Consider the following 6,757-nt stretch of genomic DNA (forward strand, 5'->3'; position numbering starts at 1 on the left):
CTGTGTACCCTGCCTAGAAAACTAATGTACACCTTTCTAACAACAGTGTAACATAACATCATATTTATTTACAACTAGCTGAAGAGCCCGGCGTTGCCTGGGCATAGTAACCGACTGTGGTTAGTTATAACAAATTATAATGATTATATTGCACATAAAAACCGTGCATCTAATACTATCCTGTGTGATACTGACTGCTGAGCCGTGTATCTAATCCTCTCCTGTGTGATACTGTCTGCTGAGCTGTGTATCTAATCCTATCCTGTGTGATACTGTCTGCTGAGCTGTGTATCTAATCCTATCCTGTGTGATACTGACTGCTGAGCCATGTATCTAATCCTATCCTGTGTGATACTGACTGCTGAGCTGTGTATCTAATCCTATTCTGTGTGATACTGTCTGCTGAGCTATGTATCTAATCCTATCCTGTGTGATACTGTCTGCTGAGCCATGTATCTAATACTATTCTTTGTGATACTGACTGCTGAGCCATGTATCTATTCCTATCCTGTGTGATACTGACTGCTGAGCCATGTATCTATTCCTATCCTGTGTGATACTGACTGCTGAGCCGTGTATCTAATCCTATCCTGTGTGATACTGACTGCTGTGCTGTGTATCTAATCCTATCCTGTGTGATACTGACTGCTGAGCCATGTATCTAATACTATTCTTTGTGATACTGACTGCTGAGCTGTGTATCTAATCCTATCCTGTGTGATACTGACTGCTGAGCCGTGTATCTAATCCTATCCTGTGTGATACTGGGCTCCCCCTGCAGTCTGTGTCAGAGGGAGGTCTGTGTTGGCACGGTAATAAATTGTGTTATTTCCAGCTTTACAGAAGGACGATAACACCATAGAAATGATAAGAATAATAGGCCTCAGTTACCACAACTGTTTACAAAGAAAACTGTTGCTGATAGCAACCAATCACAGCTCAGCTTTCATCTTTTAAACAGCTCTGGGACAGCGTGGCGAGTTTAGAGTGGCGACTTTTGTGTTTCGACTTTTATGTGACGAGGGTGGTGTATGTGTGGTGAAATGTGTGCTGATGGTGGTATATGTGTTGAAGCACGTGGTAGTGTGTGGTGCATTTTGTGTGTGTGTTCATATCCCCGTGTTTGGTGAGTATCCCATGTCAGGGCCCCACCTTAGCAACTGTACGGTATATACTCTTTGGCGCCATCGCTCTCATTCTTTAAGTCCCCCTTGTTCACATCTGGCAGCTGTCAATTTGCCTCCAACACTTTTCCTTTCACTTTTTCCCCAGTATGTAGATAGGGGCAAAATTGTTTGGTGAATTGGAATGTGCGGGGTTAAAATTTCGCCTCACATCATAGCCTATGACGCTCTCGGGGTCCAGACGTGCGACTGTGCAAAATTTTGTGGTTGTAGCTGCGACGGTGCAGATGCCAATGCCAATCCCGGACACACACACATACATACACACACACCGACATTGAGCTTTATATATTAGATTTATGACTCTGGTAGTAGAGTTTTGGATGTAATTGGGTAGGGGAGCATTTTTTTTACTTTCTACTTAGGATTTGATCCGGTCTTTTCTTGATATAAATCACTAGAATATTTTTTGCCTGATAATATATAGATAATTTTGTCTGAATTATTGCACTAGGATGATGGGCAGGGCCGTTTTTAGGCAAAGAGGGGCCATAGGCAAAGTTTAAAATGGGGCCCAAATGCTAACATATTGCACATCACACAGAAGCATTTCGGTTGTAGTTACATGCACTGAGTTCAGGCCTCTAAATGAGCGCGATCGACAATATTGAAGTCGTTCAACACTTGTTTCCGGCCTCTTTACACCGTCTGACAACGAATGATGGGGACAGAACAATCACTAATAGATCAATCTGTCCCCATACAGTATCATATTATCAGCAGCACATGTACAGTTTACACCCCATAGTCCTCCATATAATATAATGTGCCCCATAGTCCTCCATATAGTATAATACACTCCCTAGTCCTCCATAAAGTATAATACACTCCCCATAGTCCTCCATATAGTATAATACACTACTCATAGCCCTCCATATATTAAAATACACTCAGTCCTCCATATAGTATAATACACTACTCAGTCCTCCATAAAATATAATACACTCCTACATGTATTAAAATACACTGCTCAGTCCTCCATAGTATAATACACTCCTCATAGTGCTCCATATAGTATAATACACCGCCAGTCATCCATGTAGTACAATTCACTTCCCATAGTATAATGCACCCCATAGTTCTTCACATAGTATAACGTATTCCCCATAGTCCTCGATACAGTATAATGCAGCCCACATATAGTATAATGCAGCCACCCCACAGAGTATAATGCAGCCCTACCATACAATATAATGTCATCCTCCATAGAATATAATGCAGCCACCCCTTAGAGCATAATGCAGCCACCCCACAGAATGTTGTTAGGAGTCAGGTTTCTGCGGTCGCTATGCAGGAATCCAGACCCTCACATTCTGCAGTATCCTGCTCTTTATCCACTGCAGAGGAGATTGCAGAGGAGATTGCCTTGCAGCAAATCTCTCCTGAGGCTAAGTCCTTCTGTCCTCTTACTGAGCATGCTCATGGGACGATCTCCCATTGGAGATCGGGAATCATGTGCTCAGGTCCTGCTCCAAATCTTATTTGTCCATCTCAGAGATCTGGAGGCGTGCGGAAGGTCCCGGCTGCTATAAAAGGTGCGCATGGCTGTTCTGCCATGCGCTAGTATAGACCATACTTGCTGCTGTGTGAATGATGATGAATGCATGATTCTGGTGAATGACTCATTTGAAACCCCTACCCTTTGATACTATGCTTGTGTGAGAGATTGAGTTCAGTACCAGCGCGCCTCTGCTTCATTATCCACAGCTGCTAGTGTCCGACATTGCGCTTGCATCTAGCATTGTCGTTTAGCGGCAGTGTCCTACGCCGCGCTGCAGTAGCAGCCCACTTAAGCGTTTGCGGCTGCAACGCTACACACAAGGTAGGTCTAGAAGGACTTAGTACCGCCATTTTTGGCTATTCCTGTGACCTTATATCGTGTGTGCAACTACTCTGAGTACTTGTGACCTTAACAGGCTCAGCTCTTTTGTTTATGTTCATAGGTATCTCTGTGATTTAACAGAGATTGCTCTGTGCACTTGGGTGACGGTTAACCCTGTGCACAATACCGCCATATTGCTCCTGCCACCCCTTAGCAGCGGTTATATCACCTACTGCACGGTGGACCCCGAGTGGCGAACGCACTTTATTAGTTTTTTATTTAGTGCGTTCCGCCGTTCCTAACAAATGTAATGTAACCCCCCATAGAATATAATGCAGCCCCCCTCATATAGTATAATGCAACCCTTCCATTGAAGATATGGCAGCCCCCTCATATAGTATAATGCAGCCCCCCATAGAATATAATGCAGCCCCTTATATAGTACAATGTAGCTCCTCCATAGAATACAATGTAGCCCTCCTCATATAGTAAAGTGCAGCTCCAATAGAATATAATGTAGCCCCCTCATAAAGTATAATGAAGCCCCCATACAATATAATCTAGCCCCCCATAGAATATAATGTAGCCTCCTCATATAGTATAATGTAGCCCCCTCATACAGTATGATGCGATCACCCCTCATAGAATATAATATAATACAGCCCCGAATAGACTATAATACAGCCCACCTCCCAATAGAATATAATGTAGCCCCCATATTATATAACAGCCTCCCCCATAGAATGTAATGTAGCTGTAGAAAAATATATATATATATATATATCTTCTTGCACGGTTGAGAATCAAAAGTAAAAGCAATGTTGAATTGAGGATAAAATAAATCTTGTTTTTAATTGTTCATTTCAAAAAGTGATTACAAAAAAATGAAGAAAAGTAAGTTCATGACATGCAATAATTATTTGAAGAGAAAACGAGCATTGTTCTTACATATAGTCTTGAGCAGCTGTGTTGTCCGGGTGTTCGAGAGTCTCAAGGGATATGAGATCTCCTGAACAAGAGTTAGGCCGGCTTTATATACTATTCTGACCAATAAACTACAACCACATATGGTGGCTTGCCACTATGTTCATAAGTTCTTCCATATTAAGTGAACCGTAGTTATTTTAACAATATGCATACAGTTATTTATGCATTACCTTAGTCTGAGATATTTAAGCCTAAAGTCTGAGATCTTTAGAACCATTCATTATGTCTAAATAGTCACATTTTGACAGCTTTGACTATTTTGACCTATACATTTGACAAGAGAGACAGCTGTGTGAGCCAAGGCACTCAGAATAAGTCAGTCACTTCTCTAAAGTAAGCAAAGCCTGTTAACTATATTCTGTATGAGAGAATTAATCCATATATTTTTTTATTATAGAAATACTGATATTTTACAGTCCCCCCTGATTATGATTTGAGACATATCATAATCAATCCTAACTCATTCTCTCACCATTCGTATCACATTCATTCTTTATTCTGAAAACCTTGTATCAACATCTGCCCTGAATGTCATCTGAATTTTCAAACCTATTGTAAAAACAAAAATTAGATCAGAGAGTTATATTTTTTCGTTTTAACATCTCTCTTAAAATATCATCTTCCTTTTTCATTTCTATCTTTATATTCTTATAAATTCTCCTAATTTTACACATAATAATTATTTGATATATTATACACAGCAAAACTATGATAAATAAAATAACGATCGGATTAGACAATACATTTCCTGCTGCCATTTTCGCTGAAGACTGTGACCAACTAGTTACAGATTTTCCTAAATTTCTCCACCAAGATGAGCCTGACATACTCGTCCATTCATGTTCAATATCATTTAGATTACCTTGTTCATGTCTAAATACAATTTCAGCTTCTTTTAATTGTTTTGTCAGCAGATTCAATAAACCCTTGTCTTTCTTTATCTCATTTGTCCACAAATCCCAAGGGAATTTATTAACTTGTGACAAATTGAACTGGATCGGAAGGATTTTCAGACGTCTTGAGCTTATTGACGTAATATTAATACTTCCTTCCCTCTTTGTGAGAGTTTTAACATTTCCCTCAATACAATATAAACCCATTGTCAGATTTTCGACATGTACACAAGATGAGAAGAATGCAGAAACTGCTTCTTTTCCTGACATGACTTGGAAACAAGTTTTGTTAGCGCTTACTGGTGTCACCAAGTCATGTATCGTGTGGACATTCTCAACTCTGGCATGACAAGAAGTATGATTATGGAAACATGAATGATAAATGACTTTATCCTGTCCAGGTAGACACATTACCTTGGAAACAAAATTTAAGCATGACGAAATGTCTAATTGTTCAGTGTTGATACCATCAAATGCAAAATCTGTGTACTGTAATTGATAATATAACAATTGTGTAGGGCTGACAGGAATTCCCAGAACACCTATAGGAACCAGGGTTTCTTCTCTTCCTGACACTGGAATCAGTGATGTTCCTACACAAATGTTCTGTTCACATCCTAACCACTTATTTACCCACAAATCTGTGTGGTTTAACGCAAAGTTATATTCTATGGGCAAATTTTTTATTAGCCCTAAAGGGGTAATTCCACTTTGTAAGGCTTGTGCAATCATTTTCAGATTGGTGGAATATTCAATCTGAATTTCTAGACATGTTTTGGCCACTTGAGATTCCTGTTCACTTTCCATTAAAGCTAAAATAGCATCTTGAAGATGTGATACAGAAGATCCCAATACAGTAGCAGTGTTCAAAACCATCTTTTCAAGGACTTGATTCAAGCTTTTCTGAATCTTTACCCCTTTTCCTCCAATATACCCAATATTTTCCAGATCTGATTTAAGTGTATGAATGTCCATAGTGTTAATTAAACTTCCTACTGTTCCTAATCCCCCCAAAATACCTTCTAACACTCCCCTCTTACTTCTAACCTGTGTTGAAGTTCTTTTCCCAAACCATTGTTCTATTCCCATCTCCATGTTAGTGAGATGTGGTTGACACTGGGGATATCTAGAAGAGATTTTCCAGTTAGACATGTTAAAAGTCCATACCATGGTCAGAAACACTCCATCTCGTAACAGAGGTTTAGTTTGGAACTGATTGATCTGAAAAGGAGTAGATGGTTGAAATCTTGTCTGTGTGCATACATTATCTACTGCTGACCATATATTTACCTTTACATCTCTACATTGTTTGTAGTTATATTTCGTTAAAATGCAACATTGGTAAAGTCCAGAATCCTTAGGAGATGGATTATCTACAGAAAAAATAAAATCCTTATTTAACCATCTCTCGTTACCGGTTTGACCTCTGTGTATAACATTTGTTGGACCATTTGAAAAACTTCCCAAAAATGATTTATCTTTGGTCCATATTAACAAAGATTCTGAAGGTAGCTCTAACCTCGTGCTGCATTTTAGTAATAAAGGAGACATATTTTCTTGACTATATATTGCTTGTGGTGTAACCCTTACTTCTGGAGCTATAGTATTTGAAACTGTAAAAACTACAGATACCTGTACTTGTACTGGTTCTCTGGTTATCTGAAAATTCCATGTTTTTACCCAATCCTCGTCTCCTTCTGTAATAGAAAGAAATGCAGGATCTAAAACTTTCCCAAAAAGTTGTGTCTTTAACCAAGCATCTGTTTTGGATGTTTCAACTTTCCCTTTTGCGATCATATCATTTGTAATATCTCCTGACCACACAGCTCTCTCATCACCTCTTATCTCTATATTCCAGAATAACACATCTG

The sequence above is a fragment of the Dendrobates tinctorius genome, unplaced genomic scaffold (genome assembly GCF_039654945.1).
Source record: "Dendrobates tinctorius isolate UK_male_01 unplaced genomic scaffold, ASM3965494v1 ptg000212l, whole genome shotgun sequence".
In the NCBI taxonomy this organism is placed as follows: Eukaryota; Metazoa; Chordata; class Amphibia; order Anura; family Dendrobatidae; genus Dendrobates; species Dendrobates tinctorius.